Here is a 25,635-nt window from a genome sequence, read left to right as displayed (position 1 = left end):
AAAACCACTGTGATCCCAAGATGACTGTGGAAATACTCAAGGCTGCCCACCTCAGGAGTAACACCAGAGGTTTAACACTGTGTGTGTGTGTGTGTCTGTGTGTGTATGTTTGTGTGTGACAGAGAGAGAGAAAGAGAAGAGGGGACAGAAATAGATAGATATTGGTGGTGTGGTGGTGGTAGTGAATAGACTTCACTAAAATGAAAGCTAGTCACTAAGCAAATAAGCAAATGATAAGCTCTGGAGATGGGGATCAGAACCCAGACTTGCTATTATATGTTATCTAAAATATCTTATTTGCAACAAAATAACTATGAGACATGCAAAAAAGAAAAAAAAAAAAACAGGAAAATATGGCTCATATACTGGGGGAAAAAAGCAGACAACAGAAACTACCTGTGAGAGTGACCAGATTTTGGATTTAACAAAGACTTCAAAGTAACCTTATAAATATGTTCAAAGAACTGAAGGAAACCATGATTAAGAAAGTAAATGAAGTTATGATGACAATATTGCATCAGATAGACAGTATTAACAAAGATACAAGTTACTTAAAAAGAAATAGAAATTCTGGGGTTGAAAGGTACAATTGAAATGAAAAGTTTGCTAGAGGGGCTCAACCTCTTGTGGAAGAAAAAATTAGCAGACTTGAAGATAGATTGATGCAGATTATACAATCCAAAGAACACAGAGAAAAAAGAATGAAGAAAAATGAACAGAGTCTCAGAGAATTGTGGGATATCATTAAGCACACCAACATACATGTAATGAGAGTGTCAGAAGGAGAGAAAGGATTTATTTGTATATAAAAACCACAATAACCTGACACATCAATTAGAATATCTAAAATTAAAATTAGTGGCCATCCCAAATGTTAGCAACAGTATGAAGCTACTGCAGCTCTTGTGCACTGACGATAGAAAGGTAAAATTGTACAACTACTTTATAAAACAGTTTGACAGATTGTTAAAAGTTTGCACATATATATATATTATATGATCCAGCTATTTCACTCAGGTGTCTTACCCAAGGGAAAGGAAGTCATATGCCCATACGAATACTTATTCATCAACGTTCCTAGCAGTGCTTTCAGTCAAAAACTGAGAACAACCCAAGAGTCCATCAAGAGGTGAATAGATTATCAAACTATGGTATATTTATGTAATAGAACACTGCTCGGCAATAAAAATAATTTATTGTTAATTTATGCAATAACAGGAATCACATGGATGAATGTTGATAAACTTCAAAATAATTACGCTGAGTGAAAGAAGTCAGATGAAGAGAGTACACAGTTATTGCATCCCTTTATTGAAAATTCTAAAAAGTGCAAACATTATAGTGACAGAAAGCAGATCAGTGGTTGCCTGTGGTGGGGCTGAAGTGAGGAACAGGCAGACAAAACAAAGGGAATGAGAAATGCTAGGGGTGATTAAATGTTCATTATCTTGATTATGGTGATGGTCTCACAGCTGTATGCATAGGTCAAAATGTATAAAGCTTTATACTATAAGTACATCAGTTTGTTGTGTACCAATTATGCTTCAATTTTGTTGTTTAAAACATGTTATCAGAGAAAGAAGAAAACTAAAGTGAAGTAAGTAATCATCTGGCTATTGACTGATGAGTATTGTTATTTGCATAAAAATTTTTCTAATAAAGAGTAAAAGTTGTATTTGAAAAAAATCCTGGCACCCCAGTCCTGAGGACCCCTAGGAAATTTGCAGAGGTGGCAGTCTTCAAAAATTTTTAAGCACAGATTTTCAACCTTTGACTTACATATACTTTGCCAAGACACCCAAGGCAACTGCAATTTCTTGCTTACCAGGAATTTGCTTCACCTGCCAGCAAGATTTTATTATATCAATGTAGTAAACCAGCCTGAAGTGCTATGGACTGATAGGGCTGCAGTCTTTGTAGACTTGACTATAATAAAGAGACAGAGGGTCTAGTTAGGTAAACAAAAACAATTTCTGGGCTCTTTGCTTAGAGGAAGTAATGAGACAATGACATATGTCAGATAGGTAAATACGAGGGGCCAAAGGTTTTACTCCAGTGAAGAAACCACCTGTGGGACAGTAGCTGCAGTTGGAGTCATCACCTGATCAAGTTTATGATGATCACTCTCATTCTCTCAGACTGTCAGTCTTTGAAGCATAAACTAAACGGGTGAGTTAAATGCAGATTGATAGGAATCATTACCCTGCATTTTTAGTCTTGCTTGGTTGCATTCATCTTTGAGATACCACCCAGGGATTTAGTATTGCCTTCTGTTTTTTTAGGGTAATCCTAGGTCTTTCCACTTGGTTTTTTCTATCATAATAACTGTTATTCGATGGGTCAGAAAGCCAATATGGGAATTTCATCAGTTGTCAGGTGTGCTTATTGAAGTATTCACTCAGGAACAGGGTAAATAACCACAAGACAGGCTCATGGATACACTGGACCGGCTATGAGAAGGACTTAGCAAAATTCTATTTGTTACCTCATTCCTATAAGCACCCAATTTGACTGGTAGGCCACCGTGGAGTTCTGGGTTCCAGAAAATTAACCATGTCCAGAATTCCTAGAAAGCCTGGATATTTTCCTTTCTCTGGAACACAATTATTCTAATTATTCTAATACATGGCTCATATTTCTTTGGGGAAACAGTAGGAAGAAGCATCAGAGTATACCTTCCTTTTACGAGGATATCTGGCCTTTTATTTTAGGGTCAAGTTATTGAAGAATAATTTACATACAATAAAATTTACTTTTAAAAAGTGCATACTGCAGTTCAACAAGCTTCAACAAATGAATAAAATCATGTAACCACCATGATAATTGAGATCCATTAGGCACTTTAATGTCAATTGACAAGCTCATCCAAAAATTTGCACAGCAAAGCAAGACTCCAAAAATTAACATGAAAATTCTGAATCAGAAAAGACATGACAATTTTGACCAGACATGAAGACTTTGATGATTAACCTTTAGTATTAAATATAGCATGAAATTATGCAGATATCGGTAGACTAACAAAACAGAATAAATTCTTGAAACAGACTCATTCCTATAGAGAAGTAATGTATTACAGAGGTGGCATTAAAAATGAAGGAAAAAGTATAAAATTTTCAATACATGTGTTGGGACAACTGATGATCTACTTAGGAAAATAATTGATCCCTACATCTCCCACAACATACAAAAATATATTCCACGTAGACTAAAAACTTAAATAGGAAAAGCAAACTTAAAAATCTTTAGAAGAAAATACAATGTAAGAGTAGAGAAGGATTTTTGTTTGTTTTTTAAAAAAGAGACCAAGTGAAATATTTACACATTTGAATACATTAAAATTTAAAACTCATGCATAACAAAGGACATCATAAACAAAGTTAAAAGACAAACCACTGTATCTACTTCTGAGAAGATAAAATTGATGTATTTTTCCCTACCCCTCTTGCTAAGTACAATTACATATCCTGGACATTATACATCAAACAAGCATAATGACATTCTGAAAAGTCAAGAAGACAAACTGGCTAAGGACCTTGGAACCCAAAAAACATTGTGATGATAAGTTCCGTAGCTTTTTTTTTGCCTCATATATCCCAGACTTGGAGCTGAGGAAGCCAGCAGTCAGGAAACACCAAAGGGTACAGAGCTTTAAAGCCTGTTCTGTCTAGCCAAAGAACTAGGAAAGGGGCAGCCTAGGAAGACAGAAAACTTTTAGACAATAAATGCTCTATCTAGCTAAATACCGTAGAAAAAGCTGTGGATTTGGCAACCAACAGAATGGGAAAAAATTTTTGCAATCTACCCATTTGACAAAGGGCTAATATCCAGAATCTACAAAGAACTTAAACAAATTTACAAGAAAAAAACAACCCCACCAAAAAGTGGGCAAAGGATATGAACAGACACTTCCCAAAAGAAGACATTTATGCAGCCAACAAACATGAAAAAATGCTCATCATCACTGGTCATTAGAGAAATGCAAATCAAAACCAAATTGAGATACCATCTCATGCCAGTTAGAATGGTGATCATTAAAAAATCTGGAGACAACAGATGCTGGAGAGGATGTGGAGAAATAGGAACATTTTTACACTGTTGGTGGGAGTGTAAATTAGTTCAACCTTTGTGGAAGACAGTGTGGCAATTCCTCCAGGATCTAGAACTAGAAATATAATTTGACCCATTACTGAGTATATACCCAAAGGATTATAAATCATTCTATTTTAAAGACACATGTACATGTATGTTTATTACAACACTGTTCACAATAGCAAAGACTTGGAACCAACACAAATGCCCATCAATAATAGACTGAATAAAGAAAATGTGGCACATATACACCACGGAATACTATGCAGCCATAAAAAAGTATAAGTTAACGTCCTTTGCAGTGACGTGGATGAAGCTGGAAACCATCATTCTCAGCAAACTGACACAAGAACAGAAAACCAAACACCATGTGTTCTCACTCATAAGTGGGTGTTGAACATTGAGAACACATGGACACAGGGAGGGGAACATCACACATCAGGGCCTGTCAGGGGGAAGGGGTTGGGGGAGGGATAGCAGGTGGTGGAGGGATTGGGGAGGGATAGCACTGGGAGAAATACCTAAAGTAGATGATGGGGTGATGGATGCAGCAAACCACCATGGCATGTGTATAACTATGTAACAAACCTGCACATTCTGCACATGTACCCCAGAACTTAAAGTATAATAAATAAAAAATAAATAGAAAAGAAAGAAAGAAAGAAAAAGGAAAGAAAGGAAGGAAGGAAGGAAGGAAGGAAGCAAGAAAGCTATGATTATGTCATCTGCACTAATTCCGGAAAAGGCTGAGTGGAAAACCTAGACTTCCACTTTTGCCAAGCTATAATGGAGCACTACAATACTCCCACTAGGGTAATGTCAAAGAAGACCAAGTAAGGAGTCAAAACTTTCATCCCAGTGTGTGGTAATAAGAGCTGACCCCCTGCCCTCACCTGGCAGTGTCTTTAAAGACCACGTGAGGAGTCTGGACCTCTAGTACCACCTCCTAGTAATGAAGCAACACTCTCCCTCTCTGCTGAGATGGTGTCAAAGAGGACACCTGAAGGGAAGCCACAACTCTCATCCCCCATGCAGCAGTGACATTAGGTGTGAATGAAAGTTGATGAAGGAACCTGGACTTCTACCCCACCCGGAAGTAATGAGAAACCACCCTCTTTTTATTTTTTATTTATTTATCTTTTTTGAGACAGAGTCTCACTCTGTTGTCCAGGCTGGAGTACAGTGGCACAATCTTGGCTCACTGCAACCTCCATCTCCTGGGTTCAAGCAATTCTCCTGCCTCAGCCTCCCAAGTAGTTGGGACTACAGGCATGCACCACCACGAATGGCTTTCTTTTAGCTAATTTTTAGTAGAGATGGGATGTCACCATATTGATCAGGCTGGTCTCAAACTCCTGACCTCAAATGATTCCCCCTGCCTCAGCCTTCCAAAGTGCTAGGATTACAGGCATGAGCCACTGCACATGGCCAGAACCACCCTCTTTCTATTCTTGGAATGGTGTCATATGAAGCCAGCTAAAACAGAAGGTTTAAATAAGTTCCAAACTTTTATAACATAATATCTCAGATTTCCAGGTTTCAATAAAAAATTGCACCAAGAACCAGGAATATCTCAACTAAATGAAGAAACACAATCATTAGATGCCAACACCATGGTAAAATAGGTATTAGAATATTTTACAAAGATCTTAAGTACCATAAAAATGTTGAGCATAAAAATGCTTCAACAATTACAAATATCCTGAAACAAATGAAAAATATGTCTCAGCAAAGAAATAGAAGGTATAAGTAAGAACCAAGTAGAAATTTTTAAAATGAAAAATACAATAACTGAAATAACATGTAAAAATTAATAGTTGATTTAACAGCAGAATGGAGGACCGAGATGAAAGAAGCAGTGACCTGGAAGATAGAATAATAAAAATTACTCCATCCAAACAACAGAGAGAAAACCTTGAGAAAAATAAACAGAGCCTCAGGGACCTGTGAGACTATGACAAAAAAATTGAGCATTTATGTCATCAGAATGTCTGGAGAGGAGGAAGAGGGCAGGGTTGAAAAAGTACCTGAAGAAATAAAGGCTGAAAACTCCTCAAGTTTGGCAACGGGCATAGCCTACATATTTAAGAAGCTGAATGAATACAAAATAGGATATACCCAAAGAAATCACACCCAGACGCATGATACAGTCAAACTTCTGAAAACTAAAGACAAAAAGAAACTGTGGTGGCCAAAAGGAAATGGTACAACATTTTTCAAGTGTTGTCAACTCAGAGTCCTATATCCAGCAAAAACATCCTTCAAGAATGAAAGGAAAGTCAAGATAGTCTCAAATGAAAGGAGACTATCTTGAGACTATCTTGAAATGAGAATTTGCTGCCTTTTAGGATGACCAAGAAGAAAAGTAAAGAAAACTTTCAAAATAGTACAAAATAATAAAAGACGGAATCTTGGAACACAAGATAAGAATAAAGAACAGTGGAAAAAGTAAAAACATGGGAAATATACTACATTTTCTTTCTCCTCTTGAGTTTTCTAAATTATTAAATTCTAAAGTTTTTTGAATTATTACATTTCTAAATCTGATGTGGTTCTAAATGTATGTACAGGAAATATTAAAAACAGTTATAAGCTGGGCGCAGTGGCTCATGCCTGTAATCCCAGCACTTTGGGAGGTCATCGTGGGTGGATCACCTGAGTGCAGGAGTTGGAGACAAGCCTGGGCAACATGGTGAAACCCCATCTCTACCAAAAATACATACAATTAGCCAGGCATGGTGGTGTGTGCCTGTAGTCCCAGCTACTCGGGAGGCTGAGGTGGGAGGATCACTTGAACCTGGGAGGCAGAGGTACATTGTTGTTGCACAACAGTGTACATATACTTAACACTACTACACTGTACATTTAAAAATGGTTAAGATGGTAAATTTTATGTTATATATTTTTACCATAATAAACAAGGAAAATATGCTAAGATTTTAATGGAGGCTATTTGGAATATTTGTCTTTCATTGAGGAAAAACTGACATCTTCATTTTGAGTCTTGATCTCCATGAATAATTTTATATCTCCACCTATTTAGGGTTTCTTTATTCTCAAAGATATGTTTTATAGTTTTCAGTAAAAGGGAGTTTCACATCTTTTGTCAGATTTTCTGTTACTAGTTCATATTTTTGTAGTTTTGTAAATGATAGCTTTTTAGATTCTACTTTCTGAATGTTCATTTTGAGAATATAGAAATACAACTGATTTTTGTATATTGATCTTATATTCCAGCTATTTTGAGAAACTCGCTTGTTAGTTCTAATAGGAGTTTTTCATAGATTCTATAGGATTTTCTGCATAGATGATTATGTTATCTGCAAATAAAGACAGTTTTAATTATTTCTTTTCAATCTAGAGGCCTTTTATTTCTTTTTCTTGCCCCATTGCACTGGCTAGACTTTCAAGTATAATGCTGAACAGAAGGAGTGAGAATGACATCATTTTCTTGTTTCTGAACTTAGGAGGAAAGTATGCAGTATTTCACCAGGAAGTATGATGTTAGCTATAAGTTTTTTGTAGGTGCCTCTTACCAGTTTGAAGAATCTCCCTTCTATTCACAGTTTTCTGAGAGTTTTAAAAAATCTGGAATGAATACTAAATTTTGTCAAATGCTTTTTCTGCATTTATTGAGATGGTTATGTGGCTTCTTAACATGATGAATTACATAGATTAATTGTTGCATATCGAACAAACCATGCATTCCTGGAACATGCCTCACTCTGTTGATATTTTATTCTTGTTATATATCAATCCCTGTTGGATTTGATTGGCTAAAATTTTGTTTAAAATTTTTGCATATATGTTCATGGCAGGTATCAGTCTGTAGTTTTCCTTTCTTGTGATATCTTTGTATTACCTCTTCTTTAAATGCATCAGTGAAGCCATTTGACCTGGGAGTTTTTCTTGTAGGAAGATTTTTAACTAAGCATTGTTTTAAAAATAAATATAGAGAGCCAGGCATGGTGGCTCACGCCTGTAATCCCAGCACTTTGGGAGGCCGAGGCGGGCGGATCACTAGGTCAAGTGATGGAGACCATTCTGGCCAACATGGTGAAACCCCGTCTCTACTAAAAATACCAAAAAATTAGCTGGGCATGGTGGCTCGCGCCTGTAGTCCCAGCTACTCGGGAGGCTGAGGCAGGAGAATTGCTCAAACCCGGGAGGTGGAGGTTGCAGTGAGCTGAGATCACGCCACTGCATTCCAGCCTGGCGCCTGGCAACAGAGCAAGACTCTGTCTCAAAATAAAAAAAAAAAAAAAAAATAGACATTTGAGTTATCTATGTCTTCTTGAGTGAGTGTTGCTCATTTTTTTCAATTTATTGGCATAAAATTGTTTATAATATAGTATGATTATACTTTTAATATTTGTATAATCTGTAGTAATGGCACTTCTCTCATTCCTGGTATTGGCACTTTATGTCTTCTCTCTATTTTTCTGCTCAGTCTGGGCTAAAATGTTACCCATTTTATTGATAGTCTAAAAAAAAACCACACACATTACCCCAATCCCAGCTTCTATCATCACATTGCCTTCTTCTTTTCTGTAGTCAAATTTACTCCTGCCTCCCTCTTTTTTCATTTCTTTTGAGACAAGTTCTGACTATGTTTCCCAGACTGGTCTCAAACCCCTGGACTCAAGCAACCTTCCTGTCTCAACCTCCTAAGTATGTGGAACTACAGGCATGAGCACTTGGCTCTGTCTCCCTCTTATGAGTACTCTTATGATTACATTTTGGGTCCATCTGGATTATTCAAGACAAACCACTCCCCCAATCTTTAATCACATCTACAAAGTCCCTTTTGCCATATAGAGTAAAATTCACGGGTTTCTACTTATTATTTACCCCACCCCAGTTCTTTTAATTTTATTTATTTATTTTTTATTTTTTTTGAGACAGAGTTTCGCTCTTGTTACCCAGGCTGGAGTGCAATGGCGCGATCTCGGCTCACCACAACCTCCACCTCCTGGGTTCAGGCAATTCTCCTGCCTCAGCCTCTCGAGTAGCTGGAACTACAGGCATGCGGCATTTTTGTATTTTTAGTAGAGACAGGATTTCACTTTGTTAACCAGGATGGTCTCGATCTCTTGACCTCGTGATCCACCCGCCTCGGCCTCCCAAAGTGCTGGGATTATAGGCATGAGCCACCATGCCCGGCCAGTTTTTTTAAATAGTTGCAATGACATTCTATCTAGAATAAATAATTGAGGGTAAATAATTGTTTTCTTCACTTGCTATAGTTTATTAGCACTGATTTGTTTACCATGAATAGGCTCCAGGCTGATAGAAAAGGTTTATTTTATTTTATTTTTTTTTTGAGATTGGGGTCTCACTGTTGCCCTGACTGGAGTGCAGTGGTGTGATCTTGGCTCACTGCAGCCTCTGCCTCCCAGTTCAAGCTGTTCTCCTAACTCAGCCTCCCAAGTAACTGAGATTACAAGCGCCCACCACCATGCTCAGCTAATTTTTGCCTTTTTAGTAAATACAGAGTTTTGAACTCCTGACCTCGAGGGATCCACCCGCCTCATCCTCCCAAAGTGCTGGGATTACAGGTGTGAGCCACTGTGCCCAGCTGAAAAGTTTTATTTTGGAAAGAGAGAGAGAGAGAGGGAGGGAGAGAGAGGAGGGCAGGAGGGCAGGAGGGGAAGAAGAAGGAAGGAAGGAAGGGAGAGAGGGAAGGAGGGAGGGGAGGAGGGAGAGAGGGAGGAAAGGAGGGAGGGAGGGAGGGAGGGAAAAGAAGAGAGGGAGGGAGGGAAAGGAAGGGAGGGAGGGAGGAAGGAGGGAGGGAGGGAGAAATTCCCAGTGGAAGATAAAGGTATGAATCCTCAGGATGATGTGTGAAGACAGAAATCCTAAGAAAGGACATTACCCATTCAAGCTGAAGACAATCCTCACCTGATCTAGTAGGCTCCAACATGAAAGCAAAGTACAAAATAAGAAATGTAAGTTACAATACTTAATTATTATACTAAACAAATGTTTGTCCAGCATCTGTGTGCAAGGCATGGTATCAGGTCTAGAGGTAGGCGTGAGCAAGGTGAAGAAGGAAATGAAAAGATGAATAAGACCAGGACCCTGCTCTCAGTGCCCTGCATGTGAGGAGACAAGTTGAGGAATGACTAACTGAAAGCAAAACAACCTAAGTGCTAGGAAAGAGCTTCCAGGTACCAAAGAGGGAGGGACCACGGCAAGTTTGCAAGGGAAACCCTTCATGAAAGAAAGCGGTATTTGATGTGGGGTTTGGACTAAAACTTTTACAAGGCCAGGTGTGGTGGCTCACACCTGTAATCCCAGCACTTTGGGAGGCTGAGGCAGGCAGATCACCTCAGATCAGGAGTTCGAGACCAGGCTGGCCAACATGGTGAAACCCCATCTCTACTAAAAATACAAAAATTAGCTAGGTGTGGTGGCAGGTGCCTGTAGTCCCAGTTATGCCGGAAGCTGAGGCAGGAGAATCACTTGAACCCAGGAGGCAGAGGTTGCAGTGAGCTGAGATCACGTCACTACACTCTAGCCTAGACGACAGAGTGAGATTCCACCTCAAAAAAACAATTTTTTTCAAATGTTTACTATGAAAGCATAAACAGAAGGTTGACCACGTATCCTTCCAATCTGAGAAGTACCTAAACCTTGGGGCCGTCCTGATACTGTCATCACAGCAAGAAAGTGAAGATGATCCTCAGTTGGACTAGCATTCAGCTGCCTCTTGACAACCTAACAGATAAAACAGCAGCAACTTCTCAGGGAAAAAGAAGAAAGCTAATAGGGGATTAGCAAGATTGGAAGAAAATCACAGGGGTGGTTTTGTGCAGAATCCACCTACCTAGCCAGAACTCTTTCCCAGAATTCCTTTCCCATGAGGATCCAGGTTTGAGTTATCTACAGGGAAGATGTGAATGACGTGAAAAGCAAAAGTGCAGCAGCAACCGCTAAGCTCTGAAGATCAGGGCCAGGTAGAGGCACAGCTGGGGCTCATGCATGTGGTTGCCATCGTGCTGGCCTCCTGCTGAGTATGCGACAGCAGCTGGGCTCCCTCCAGTCCCATCCGATCTCTTCCTTCAGCTCCTCTGAATTTTGGGACTGGCACAGGTGCAGCTCAGGGAGGAGAATGCCACCTTCTGCAGGTCACCCATGCTGTCAAGGTGAGAGGTGATGGGAGACAGACACAGGTTCCAGTTTGTCCTTGCAGGTTCTGGTTTGTCTTGCTTGTCCTGTTTCTGACCTGGCCGACCTACAGCTACTTCATGCCCACCCCCAGACAACAAAGCCAAGGGCTTTCCCTAGACATTCACGAGCTCCCACAACTGTGAGAGGTCCAGTCTCTACCCAAATATCTTATTTTGTATCACTCGTCCTGGTTCTGCCTCCCTGACTGAACCCTGACTGATACAGTGCAGCCTGATGTAATGAACCTATCTGGTAAAAACAGGTTAGGTATCTTTTTCATTACGTTAGAAAAGGTAAATCCAAGAGATTGCTTACTTCGAAAACATTTACAGAGCTATCAGCAAATTTATGGCTCTTTTTTACTGTTAAAATGCAGATAAAAGCCTCTAACTAGCTTCCCCAACCAAATAACTCTTAAGGACCTCAAGCTGTGAAATCTGACATGTACCTCTTGATAAACATAGCTACTGGACTTTTTTTAATATGTGAAAAAATTCTAGACTTCTATGAAAATAAGAGGCCAACCTACAATCAGAGTAACATTGGCTTTAGTCTCAAAATATTTCTATTTAGCTAAATCCTTTTTTCTCCTCTTTAAAAAGCCACTTGAGAAATCCCATTTGACAAGGGATATTACTACAGTTTGTACTGCTCAACATCAGGGCAAGACTTTTTTCCCCCTTTTGTAAAATCAATTTGAGTTATTTACAATGAACTTAAAAACCATGAACTTTAATGAAAAAGCTTGACAGGTTTGATGTATGATAGACTAAAGTTTAAAAAAAAACAGAAAAAGTTTTTTTTTTCTCTTTGGCTGTGGGATAAAAACATGGGTCTAGCTACTCAGAGTCACTTCTCAGAGAGCAGTGTAATAGAGTTGCCCAGTGATTATAAAATTTCTACAGAAAACTAGCTAACAAAGGAGATGTAAATGTTTTTCCGTCAATGGAATAATGTAGCAGGAGGGGGTTGCGTTCCTCCCAACAAACAGAATCTTTGTGTGTGTGTGTTTGTCTGCAAGTTAGTTGCTGATTACATTATTTGGTTTATTTTACTGGGGTAGCTCCTAATAAATATTTTTCAGGAGAACCCCAAAACAGATTAAGGTGCAGGACATCCTTGCAGAAGAGGCTGGATTCTGGCCATGGATGGCCTAAAACACTGGATGTTTTCAATACACTGCTTCCATGTCCTCCACGGCATTTGCATCTCAGCTCCTTGTATACTTAACGCCTTCACACTAGTTGTAAGCAGTTTCTCAAACATAATCTTCAGCTGGGTGTTTACTTTGACCATGGACTTGATTTAGAAGGAACTCCTTTTTCAAAAGCAAATCCATCCACTCTTCCCGTGTCTAAAGGCAAAAGAGAATAATGGTGTCATGGCACCCAGCCCTGTGTGTTTAGAGCTTTGAAATGATCCCAAATTACTTTTCCCCTTTCATTTATTTTCTCCTTAAATCCTGTTTTACAGTAATCATTCAAATGACTTCACTACACGGTCAGCTAAATGATGGCCTTGGGAGTCTGGCGATTTTAAATAGTAGAGACTAAATAGCCACTTCTCAGTGCAAACCTTTTAAAAAGGTGTTTGTTTAATGGATGAGAAATGCCTGAAATATGAATGAAAATGGCTCGAAGTACAACTGCATTTTTTCTAAAACACTCTTGTATAAGAAAATGTAAATTTTGTTCCTTGCTTGTACCTTTCTTCTAGATTGTATTTGTGTCTCTTTATATGAAACAAAGAGGAAAAGAATAGGGCAAATTTAGAAATAAAAACATATTTTAAAATCAATTAGTAAGTTGATTGTAAATCAACTTACTAGAAATCACTAATAATATTATTTTAATATTATTTTAAATAGTAGAGACTAAAATATTTTAATATTATTAGTGATTTCTACCTGATCACTTACTAATTAATTTTAAATCGATGACTTTGCAATGTAAATATGAAATCAGCTATTTAGTTTGAAGAAACTCTGCACCCTGAGTTCTATCCCTTTCATACATTCTTTGACTCTTTTAAGGTTATCCTTTGGCCATAATGAGTTTACTCTTTGGCTGAGTTTAATTTTTAGATTACAGAAAGAATAGAACTTGAATCACTCTAAGTTAGTTTGACTCTCCCTTTAATTTGGTTGTTCTTGTTCAACTCCAACCCCTCCCAGCTCCAAATGATGATAACAGTATCTAACAATTGGGATATTGGGTGAGAAAGTGCTTCCTAGTTGGGCTTGGAAAGAAGTAAGCTCAGGAAGAAAGGGCCACATTTTAATTGCTGAATTGACTCACGAGTGCTAGGGTATCTGAGAGGCTGTTGGAGTTGAATGCACTCAGATAGATTCAGGAGGACTGAAAATAATTGGCGAACTTTGTCACTTAAAATTTGGATTTTAAGGCTGAGTGCGGTCAGTGGCTCACTTCTGTAATCCCAGCACTTTGGAAGGTCTAGGCGGGTGGATCACGAGGTCAGGAGATGGAGATCACCTTGGCCAACATGATGAAACCCCGTCTCTATTAAAATACCAAAAATTAGCCAGGCATGGTGGCCTGTGCCTGTAGTCCCAGCTACTTGGGAGGCTGAGGCAGGAGAATCACTCGAACCCGGGAGGGGGAGGTTTCAGTGAGCCAAGATCACATCATTGCACTCCAGCCTGGGCAACAAGAGTGAAACTCCTTCTTAAAAGAAAGTTGGATTTTAAAATATTTTATTTTTGATGCCACTTTTAAAGAAAATATCAGAATGTAGAAGGAATGACGGGAATAAAAAATCATCACTTGGCAAGAATATTTGTTTCAGTCAAGAATCATCAATGATAATCCCACAATCCCAAGACTGCATATGTATCCAAAAGAAAGGAAATCAGTGTATCGAAGAAACTTCTGCACACCCGTGTTTATTGCAGCACTGTTCACAATAGCCAAGATATGGGATGAACCTAAGTGCCCATCAACAGAAGAATCAATAAAGAAAATGTGGGGTAAACACACATGAAATACTACTCAGCCACAAAAATAGAATGAAATCTTGTCAATTGCGACAACATGGATGAACCCAGAGGACATTATGTTAGGTGAAATAAGTCAGGTATAGAAAGACAAATACTCCATGTCTCACTCATATGTGGAATCCTCAAAAGCTGATCTGGGATTTGGGGATTGGTTATGGGACTCAAACAATGAGGTACATATTAAAGAGGATGGAACAAAAAAGATTTTTGTTGGAGGGAATTTTTTTGTGTATAGTGAAACCTATGAATCTCACAGTAGTTATGGACTACTAAACAAAAGATTTTCCAGCTTTTTCACAAGATGGCGCCGAAAGTGAAGAAGGAAGCTCCTGCCGAAGCCAAAGCGAAGGCTTTAAAGGCCAAGAAGGTAGTGTTGAAAGGTGTCCACAGCCACACAAAAAAAGAAGATCCCCACATCACCCACCTTCTGGCAGCCCAAGACCCTGAGACTCTGGAGACAGCCAGAATATTCTGGAAGAGCGTCCCCAGGAGAAACAAGCTTGACACTGTGCTATCAGCAAGTTTCCCCTGAACACTGAGTCCGCCATGAAGAAGCTAGAAGCCAACAACACACTTGTGTTCATTGTGGATGTTAAAGCCAACAAGCACCAGATCAAACGGGCTGTGAAGAAGCTCTGTGACATTGATGTGGCCAAGGTCAGCACCCTGATTCGGCCTGATGGAGAGAAGAAGGCGTATTTCCACTGGCTCCTGATTACGATGCTTTGGATGTTGCCAACAAAACTGGGATCATCTAAACTGAGTCCAGCTGGCTAATTCTAAATACATGTATAACTTTTCACCATATACATACCTCTCTGTCAGTTTCTGATTGGGCTGGAAGGTCATACACAGGCACTAACGTTGTAACAGGGCTTGGGCAAGACCCCTGTTCTACTTACCCTTTAGAAACACTCACCCTGCAACTTCACCATGCTTGATCACGCCAGAGATCTTTGTAACTGGAATTAGTGTCCTAGGAAAACCAGAACTCAGAACTTGCCTCCATGGTTGAGGGTAACAAGAAGCTTTTCGAGAACCCCTTCTTTTATCCCTGGAAGAGGCTGTGTGTGAAAGCAGTGCCCAGAGTTCGAAGCACGTCAGAACTATTTCAGGGGAGTGTAGGTTGGCTGGCTGTGGGGTAGCATTTTGTCCTCACACACCCGTGGTGCACACCTGTCTGCTTCCCTTATCCCTTGCCCAGTAAAAGACAAGGACTTAAAAACAAAAAGATTGTCCAATATACAGGCCAAGCGGGGAAGAAAAGGTGCCTACAGGCAGAGATACCTGAAAAGCTTTTCAAAGAACCTCCCCATCTTCCCCTTGGCCAGCCCCACAGATGTTGTGACAATTGCTCATGGAGTTGGGTGAGGTTAACACACTACTTATGGATCAACAAAAATTCTCTCATAACAAAAGATGTCATATGTAGTTTTTTTTGTTTTTGTTTTGTTTGTTTTCTAATTGCCTCAAACTCTTTCGGAAATGAGTGTGCCTTGCAAATTCATATTTTGGTATGAAAATTGATACACAAAATGTATCCTCGGGTTTTGTATTACTAAAAATATGAGGTTTGTATAATTTTTAAACTTTCAGATATCCCCAAATATTTTTGAAAGATGTAAAACTGCTGACACTTTTTCAAATTTTTTTTTGAGAGACAAGGTCTCACTTTGTTGGCAAGGCTGGGGTGCAATGGTGAGATCATAGCCTTGAACTCCTGGGCTCAAGCAATCCTCCTACTCAGCCTCCTGAGTAGCTGGGACTACAGGTGTGCACCACCACTCCTGGTTAATTTGTTTTTTGTAGAGAAATAACATAGTGGGGGTGTCACTATGTTGTCCCTGCTGGTCTCAAACTCCTGGGTTCAAGCAATCTTCTTGCCTCCACCTCCCAAAGCACTGGGATTACAGGTGTGAGCCACCATGCCTGGCCTTCAAATAATTGTTACAATATATTTAAACAAAAAGTTTCTAAGATGTCTGTATTTTTAAACTCGTTAATTTATTATATTTTATATCATATATTATAGAAGTATAGTCTTTAAATCTTTCTGCTCTCTTGGCATTAAGATATCTCAATCCAGCCAGGAGTGGTGACTCATGCCTGTAATCCCAACGCTTTGGGAGGCTGAGGTGGGTGGATCACCTGAGGTCAGGAGTTCGAGACCAGCCTGGCCAACACGGTGAAATCCCATCTCTGAGGGAAAAAAAAAAAAAAGATATCTCAATCCTAGCAAGGTAGCTGACATGGGACAGCCAGGCTGAGTCCTAGATGTGCCAGGCCAATCATCTTCTGTGTATTGTCACCTCCCCCGGGGCAATGAGTTTACGCTATGAATTAGGACAAAATGAAATCTGAATTCCAGCTTTAGCACTTCCTAGGAGAACTTGGATGAATAATCTTCCTGAGCCAGTTTTCTTTTCTGGAATATGGAGATAATAATGCTGATTTTTCAGTTATTGATAGGATTAAATAATGCAAATAAAGTATCCAGCATGGAGTCTGATACAAAGTACAAATACAGTATCAGTTCCTTCCTTTTTTCCTCTTTTCTTTCAATCCATGACTAGAACAATTTATATGTCAAATCAGCACATGATAATTTTATTGTTTAGCAGTGGATTTATGAATAATTGCTGCATTATTAAAACTTGAGTGATTAATTCATTAAAGCAGAGAATAGTATGCACAATAATGAAAATATTTTGATGCCTATATTCCAAGCACTTTAGGAGGCTGAGATGGGAAGATCATTTGAGCCCAGGAGTTGGAGATCAGCCTGGGAAACATAGCAAGACCTCATTTCTACAAGAACTAAAGAAAATTAACCGGGAGTGGTGGCATGTGCCTGTAGTCCCAGCTACTCAAGAGGCCGAGGCAGGAGAATCACCTGAGCCCGTAAGTTTGAGTCTGCAGTGAGCTATGATTGCACCACTGCACTCCAACAGAGCAAGTCCTCATCTCTTAAAAAAAAAATCTTGACCTCTGGATTATGGTTAGTCCAATTCTGTGTAATTGAGGTCCAATTTAAAAATTAGACAGTCTCACTCTGTCACCCAGGCTGGAGTACAGTAGCATGATCTTGGCTCACTGCAACCTCCACCTCCTGGGTTCAAGCGATTCTCCTGCCTCAGCCTCTGGAGTAACTGGGATTACAGGTGAGGGCCACCATGCCCAGCTAATATTTGTATTTTTAGTAGAGATGGGGTTGTGCCATGTTGGCCAGGCTGGTCTCGAACTCCTGACCTCAAGTGATCCACTCGTCTCGGCCTCCCAAAGTGCTGGGATTGCAGGCATGAACCACTGCGCCCAGCCAACAAATATTGATTGAGTGCCTACTGTGTGCCAAACCCATTTGGTAGAGGGTAGAGAATAGACTTTTGATTTGGGCAAGATGGAGGGCACTGATAATCTTGATGAGAGTGCTATCTGTGGAGAGGGGATGATGAAAGCCTGACTGGAGTTGTTGAAAGAGAAAGTAGGAGATAAGGTGTAAGGACAGTAGAACAGGAGACCTGAGATTTGCTATGAAAGAAAACCAAAACATTGAGTGACAGCTGAAAGAAGCATGGAGCCAGGGAACTCCTTTTTGTTTTTTCAGGTGACCACTATAACAGCATATATGTGGGCTGAAACAGCCCTTCAAAGAAACAGAAATGATAATGCAAGAGAAGAAGAAGGGAGTTTCAGAGCCAAGTCCCTAAGACGATGAGACAGAGTGGGGTTCTGGGACAGCCTGTGGGAATAGAGGAAAGGCAGCCTATGGAGACACAGGTAGGACATGCTGAAAGATTTGAAGAGAGGAAATGAGGTGCGTATCATCTGCTTTCATTCTTCAATGAAATATGGAGCTAGATCAATATCAGCGTTGATGTGTGTGTAGCACTGGGAAGTCTGAGACTGAAGAAAGAATATGTGAAACTGCCACCTTGGAGAGCAGAAATCTAAGTTGATAAAGACAAGAGATAAGATGGCTGGGCAGTGCCACTTGCCAAAGTGAGAACTGTCTGCGCAGCATGTGCCTTCTTGAGGTCACATTCAGCTGCTCAGGCGCCAGTTCACAGAAGGCAGAAAGCTGGAGCTCACCAGTGTGTCTTCCCCCTGCAGGCAGTTATAATAGAGGGGTAAGGAAGTCAAGGGTCTAAAGCATAGACTCAGATGGGCTTGGTGGCTCACACCTGTAATCCCAGCACTTTGGGAGGCCAAGGTGGAAGGATGGCTTGAGCCCAGGGAAACATAGCCAAACCCTGTTCCTGAAAAAAAAATTAAAAATTAGCCAGGCATGGTTGCATATGCCTGTAGTCACAGCTACTTGGGAGGCTGAGGTAAGAGGATCACTTGAGCCTGGAAGTTTGAGGCTGCAATGATCCATGATCACACCATTGCACTCCAGCCCAAGTGACAGAGCAAGATACTGTCTCAGAAAAAAGTAAATGAATAAAACAAAGCATAGACTCTACCCTGGAGAAGGACCTGGTGAGAATGATTGACAGAGAAGCATTAAAGTCAGTAAGCTGGAGGTCTTGCTTGGGTTGAAAATTGGGGTGGAGGGTACTGGAGTAAGTGACCTGCTGAAGGGGAGACGAGCAGTGAGTTGGAAGTGTGATTTGGCAGGTGGTGCAGTTCTTGGGGAGGATGAGGAGAGATCCCGGGAAGTGAGACAACAAGAAGAGGTCAATCCATTGTATGTATCATCGACATAGATGTTGGAATTTCTCAGCATGATGCAGTAGTACCAATGGAGAGAAAAACATGTCCCAAAGACCGTAATCTTCAAGAAATAAGGGGCCGTAATGGGCAGAGTGGTAGATGACAAGAAGGAGGGGTGGCTGATGACAAAGGCTGCTGGTATGCATGTCAAAGGTGCTGGGAGTTGGAAGGAAGATGGAGGCAAGAGTCAGGCAGGTCACAAGGAATGTGTGATCTACTGTGAGTGGGAGAAGAAAGTCTGCAACCAAGAGAAATGGTGAAATCGGTGTCTGCAGGAGAAAGATAAGGCTTCAATTACCACAAGAAGCCAGCTTAGTAGGTTATGAATCAACTTCGTGGGACATGATTGAGCTTTCAAAAAACTAAAAGAGAATGCATATTAAAAAAAACCAGAAAATATAAGAGCATATTGGATGAGCTTTAGATAAAATTGTTTTGTAAAATTTTTTTTGGTTGTGTGTGTGTGTGTGTGTGTGTGTGTGTGTGTGTGTGTGTACTGGATATAGACATAAAATCCATTTCTTACTGTGAGTTGGAGTGAGAAGAGTTTGAAAGCCACAGCATTAGGTGATTATGCAACCCTATGGGGACAAGAATCACTACGGTGATGAATGGCCTGGGTGGCTTGGAAATGAGAAGGGAAGTGAGGCATGATGGGATTAATGCCACTGATCTAGTAAAGGAAACTGAGTCTTAAAGCCCCAGGTTCTGATGGCCTGGTGAGGAGTTGTCTCTCTTATCTGTGTCCCAGTTTATGTGACAGCCTTCCCAAGTTATCCCTGATATAATAAGCAATATATTTGGATTTTGTCCCTGGCTCCCGGCATAGAGCTCCTAAAACTAAGAATTTTCTGAGTGACTGGGATATCTTCTGTTATTCCTAATAACCTGCTTTGGATCACGCCTGAGCTTATGCTAATGAGGTGAGTTAAGCTGGGGTCCCTAGGTAGCCTCAGAATGGAGCTGGTCACTGGAAAGATCAAGTAATTAGAGGGTTGGAATTTCCAGCCACACCCACCAAAGTGGTGGGAAGTGGTGGAGGCAGCTGAAGCTTAAGTCCTATAAAATTTTTTGAACAATAAGATTTAATAAACTTACAGATAAGTGAACACGGAGGTGCCAGGAAGGTCGTGCACCTGGAGAAAGCCTGGAAGCTACATGCCCGTCCCACATCCTTTCCCTGAGCATCTCCTCTATGTGGCTGTTCACCTGTATTCTTTATGATATCATTTATAATAAATCGGTTAATTTGTTTCCTTCAGTTCTGTGAGCCCTCCTAGCAACTTAACTGAACCTGTGGAGGGGGTCCTGGGAACCCCAGCTTATAGCCAGTCTGTCAGCAGGACAGGCCCAGTCTGCTGTTTAGTTGGCATCTGGAGCAAGGGCAGTCTTGTGGGACTGAGCCCTTTAACCAGTGGGATCTAATACTATTTCCAGGTAGGCAGAGTCAGAATTGAATTGTGTATACCCCGTTGGTGTCTGCTGGAGAACTGCTTGGGGTATGGGAGAAATGTCTCACATCTGGTGTCAGAAGTGTTCTGGGTGAGTGTAGAGAAATGAAGTATGGTTTTCCTCAGACTAACCTTTTTCTAATCTATTAAATTCAAGTGTATTAATGCTAATTTTATATGAACTAGTTAGGTATTTTAGTTTGACTAATCAGAACTCACTGTAAAAAGATCATGACCATGAATTCAATCCCTATAAATTATATATATATATATATATGTATATATATATATATATATATAATTATATATACATACATATTTGAGATGGAGTTTTGCTCTTGTTGCCCAGGCTGGAATGCAGTGGCACAACCTCAGCTCACTGCAACCTCTGCCTCCTGGGTTCAAGTGATTCTCCTACCTCAGCCTCCTAAGTAGCTGGGATTACAGGTATGCACCACCACATCCAGCTAATTTTGTATTTTTTGTAGAGATAGGGTTTCTCCATGTTGGTCAGGCTGGTCTCGAACTCCTGACCTCAGGTGATCCACCCACCTCAGCCTCCCAAAGTGCTAGGATTGCAGGTGTGAGCCACCACGCCCGGCCTAAATAATACATTTTTTAAATGACACAACTCCATGGCTTGGCCTGAAACTCTTCTTTAAGCCACAAACAATGATCTCAGCTCCCTGTTAGGTCATGATCACAAAGAGGACTAATCAGGACTTGTAGATGGTTCAGGGCGAATCCATCTCCAATAATGAGGCTTAAAAAAAAAGCATCACATTTGAGTATGAAAGGCAGAACAGTGTGGGATTTCCTTCTGTCTTTTATGGAATGATCATAACCCCATTAGTGAGGCTTAAAGGCTTCCAAGGGAAATGCTGTAAAAGATAGAAAGTCTAATGTAAAGATTAGCTTCTGTCCCGTCTCCTGAGGTGCTCATCACTGAGAATAATAACTCACATTTAGGTATTCTCTTGACACACTTGAAGGGGCATTCATATAGAGCATTTCCTTATGTTTTCTTTTCTTTTTTCATTCTTTCTTTTTTTTTGAGGGGCAGGATGGAGTCTCGCTCTGTTGCCCAGGCTGGAGTGCAATGGCGCAACCTTGGCTCACTGTAACCTCTGCCTCCCAGGTTCAAGTGATTCTCCTGCCTCTGCCTCTCAAGTAGCTGGGACTACAGGCACCCGTCATCACGCCAGACACCAGGCTAATTTTTTGTATTTTTAGTAGAGACGGAGTTTCGCCGTGTTAGTCAGGCTGGTCTCAAACCCCTGACCTCAGGTAATCTGCCCACTGCAGCCTCCCAAAGTGCTGGGATCACAGGCCCCCTCAGGTTTTCATGACCATGCTCAGAGACAGGGTTCACAAAAGACTAGGGTAAGGTTCAGATAGATTCTTCCCTTAGTCTGGCAGTCAATACCACTGTCATATGTCATGTGTCCTTTGTCACATGTGAGGCATCATTCCAGGTAGTGGAGATACGGCAGTGGACAGAGAGAAGTTTCTGCTGACTTCTCAGGACCTGCGTTCTGGAGAACAGGGGGCTTGCCACAGGCTCCCCAGCAAGCTGCATTGACCAGACCCAAGCCCTGGCCTCTGACTCCCATTGTGGGGCTTCTGCCGCCCAGTCTCCCTGGCCTTCTTAGGAAAAATGGACAACCAATCCTATGATTGCTTCTTTGACTTACACAATACTTTCCCATCTAAGAAGATGTAAGAGAAAAAAATGCATTTCTTTTTCTCATAAACCCACCAAGGTAGGGATTATGGATTAAAATCCTCATTTTGCAAAGTTTAGAAGTCATTTTCCATGGTGAGAAAATAAGAAACTTGAGACTTGATGGCTCTCTTGCTTTGGGACTACTGTTTTAATCAATTCAATTTTGACTGCATTTGGATACACTATGACATTTATGTGCATTTAGAGCACTTTACACTTCCTCTGTTTTTCTATGGCTTTGGTCCCAGACCACTTGCAAACTATCGACTGTGTGTTTCTGACTGCCAATCACACACAGAGGCCACCGAAAAGACACAGGGAGGCAAGACAGATACAGACAGAGGACTCTGATCCCATGATCATGCTTTGCTATAATATTCTAAAGCAAAAAATGTTTCCAGTGACTGTTGAACAAGCATCCCAGAACCAAGCAGTCTGCCAAGAACAGGGATTTATAGGTCTGCCTTGAAGCTGGGAAAGAGTATTAGACTCACCAACTCAGTTATGTTTTGGCCATTTTCTTCGTTTGTGCTTAATTAGCACAAACTTCCCCAAAGGAGCTAAGGTTCACTAAGGCTTTTCATCAGGGGGAGGGAGGATGAAGAGAGAAGCTGGTGGAGGAAAGCCTAGCAGTGAATTGTTCCAACTATATCTCTGTTCAGTGTGTCAAATACATTCTTGGGGCAGGTGCTTGAATTCACAGGCTCTTTAGAGAAAAATTTAGCAGCCCCAGGAATATATTGGTTGAGAAGAAGAAGAAAGGAGGGGCAGGGAAAACACACATCAGCTGCTAGGAGGGAAAAAACTAATCATAGAAACTTCTCTGCCAGAGAGAGGTGCAGCTGTCAAAGCAATAAGGTAAATGAATCTCAGACTAAAATGGATTTTGCAGTAGAACTGTGTTCTCTGATAAATAGGGGAGATTGAACTCCAGCACCATCCCGCTATTCCTTGGTAATGCCCCATTTGGGCGCTGACTGGGTGGTCTTAAGCCCACTGCCACCCTGGCTAACACCGGCCACACCAATCAAGGCCCCGCAGCTGAGACCCTGAGTGACCTGCGTCAGGGGCCTTTTACAAACTCTGATTCACTCATTTGTGTGGGATGCTTTTTTTGCTACTTTATTTATGGGATTACATAAATGAGCCATTAAAAATGTAAATCTTCAGAACAGTGGAATAATACAGATTTAAACAATAAGCTCGGGGCGGTACAGTACAGAAACCGCCCTGCCCCGGCACTATCACCCCATCGTGACTATGGCAACAATAGGGGGTTCAGGGAAGGACAGAGGGGAGAGAAATAAAACGTCTCCGCATTGTGGCCGTCATTGGCACCAGAGAAAGATTAGGGTGTTTTTTTTAAAGGAGTATTAGAACAATAATGAAGATGTGCCATTATAACCAACAAAGGAGCTGGGGCATCCCACACAGTGCGGGTGTCAGATAATCAAGGGACCGCAGATTTGAGAAGTTTATCCCACCTTGTGGCAAAGTATTTAACCCTTTTGTAGCTTTTGCAAAAGAAAAAAAAAGGAAAAACAGAAAAAAGAAGAAGAGTTGGGGGTGGACTCACTCCCACTCCCTCATCTAGTTGTGATAGTTAGTTTTAGAGTTACGTTTAAAAAAAATACCCTGTTTCTGCATGTGAATTCTATGGGTTCCTCTCATCTGGGTTAGTAAATTAGCCTGGGAAAATTCTGCTACTTTTCTGCAGGGAGCAGACCCCAGCTGGCGGGGAACAGGGATCTGAATACGTGGTGGCCAGGGGATCTGGCGATATGGTAGCCAAGGTGGGGAGGAGGAGGTGGCAGTGGGCCTGCTGGGGAGAACCTGTGGAAGAACTTGGCAGGCCCCTCGAGGTCCTCTTCCTGTGCCAGGCTGGGGATGTCTTAGATCATGAGAGCTGTGAAGGTCAGATTAGAAAGAGGAAGACCACATTGAGGGAAGGTAGATTGGATTGGCAGAAAAAGACTGCCTGTAGTTTTGATCACTAAATGAATTAAGTGTTCCTGCTGGTAACACAGTAGGGGTGGGGAATGGGGCCACAAGTGGCTACAGAAATCTGCTTTAAGAGTAAGCAGATGGGCTGGGTGTGGTGGTTCACGTCTGGAATCCCAGCCCTTTGGGAAGACAAGGCTGGCAGATCACCTGACGTCAGGAGTTCGAGACCAGCTTGGCCAATATGACAAAACCCCATTTCTACTAAAAATACAGAAATTAGCTGGGTAGGGTGGTGCGCACCTGTAGTCTCAGCTACTCAAGAGGCTGAGGAGGAAAATCGCTTGAACCCGGGAGGCGGAGGTTAGAGTGAGCCAAGATCACACCACTGCACTCCAGCCTGGGAGACAGAGCAAGACTCCATCTCAAAAAAAAAAAAAAAAGTAAACAGATGTACGCCCATGTACCTTGCAGTCCTATCACAATAGCCAAGAGGTGAAGAAACCCAAGTGTCCATCAATAGATGAATGGATAACAAAACTCGGCATATGCATACAATGGAATATTTGCCTCAAGAGGGAAAGAAATTCTAACAGATGCTACAACATGGATGAACTTTGAAGACAGTAGGTTAAGTGAAATAAGCCAGTCACAAAAGGACCAATACCATATAATTCCATTTCTATGAGGTACCTAGAGCAGTCAAATTCATACAGACAGAAAACAGAATGCTGGTTGCCAGGGGCTGGGAGCAGAGGAGAATGGGCAATTATTGTTTCATGGGCACAGAGTTTCAGTCGTGCAAGTTGAATAGAGTTCTAGAGACAGATGGTGATGATGGTTGTAAAACGATGTGAATGTACTCAATGCCACTAAACTGTACATTTAAAAATGATTACCTGGTAAATTTTGTTATATGTATTTTACCCCAATTTTTAAAAAGTAAATAATTGTTTAAAGAGAAGGCAGAACATACAAAGAAGAATGCCTGTAGTATTGGCCACTAAAAGGATTAAGTGTTCCTGTTGGTAACAGGTTAGGCCTCAGGCCCTCTGTGAGAAAGATCTGGGAAGTTGCAAGGCCTTCCTTTAAAGCCACAATAAGAGGTCAGTGTCTGGACTTAACCTCCTGTTAAGTCAAGTAGGTAGCATAGAATTGCAAACTTATGCTTAGCAGAGGAAGCCTTTGCATGAAGAAAGTGGAATATGGATCCTGACGTAAGATGAGTGAAAGCAGAGCTTTTCTGGTTACAGCAGACACTGAGGCTCTCCCTGCTCCATTCCCTCAGCAAAGAGTCCTTCAAACTGTGATGAGCCCTGAGGTCCTTCTGTGGAGTCCTATGTTGAAAATCCCTGCCCTTTGCTAAGGTCCTGCCTGCCTTGACCATGACCATGCAACCTTGCTACCCGACAGTTCATTGCATTGGTAAGCATGCCGAGGCATATGCCGCATGTTGGGGATTCACCATGCCTGGTGAGCAGCCTGTAGCCCACTCCAGGAGCTACTCAGGAGAGACAGCTGGTACG

The sequence above is a fragment of the Aotus nancymaae genome, unplaced genomic scaffold (assembly GCF_030222135.1).
Source record: "Aotus nancymaae isolate 86718 unplaced genomic scaffold, 86718_ANA_hifiasm-v0.15.2.pri h1tg000009l, whole genome shotgun sequence".
Taxonomy (NCBI): domain Eukaryota; kingdom Metazoa; phylum Chordata; class Mammalia; order Primates; family Aotidae; genus Aotus; species Aotus nancymaae.
Note: the sequence above shows the minus strand (reverse complement) of the source record.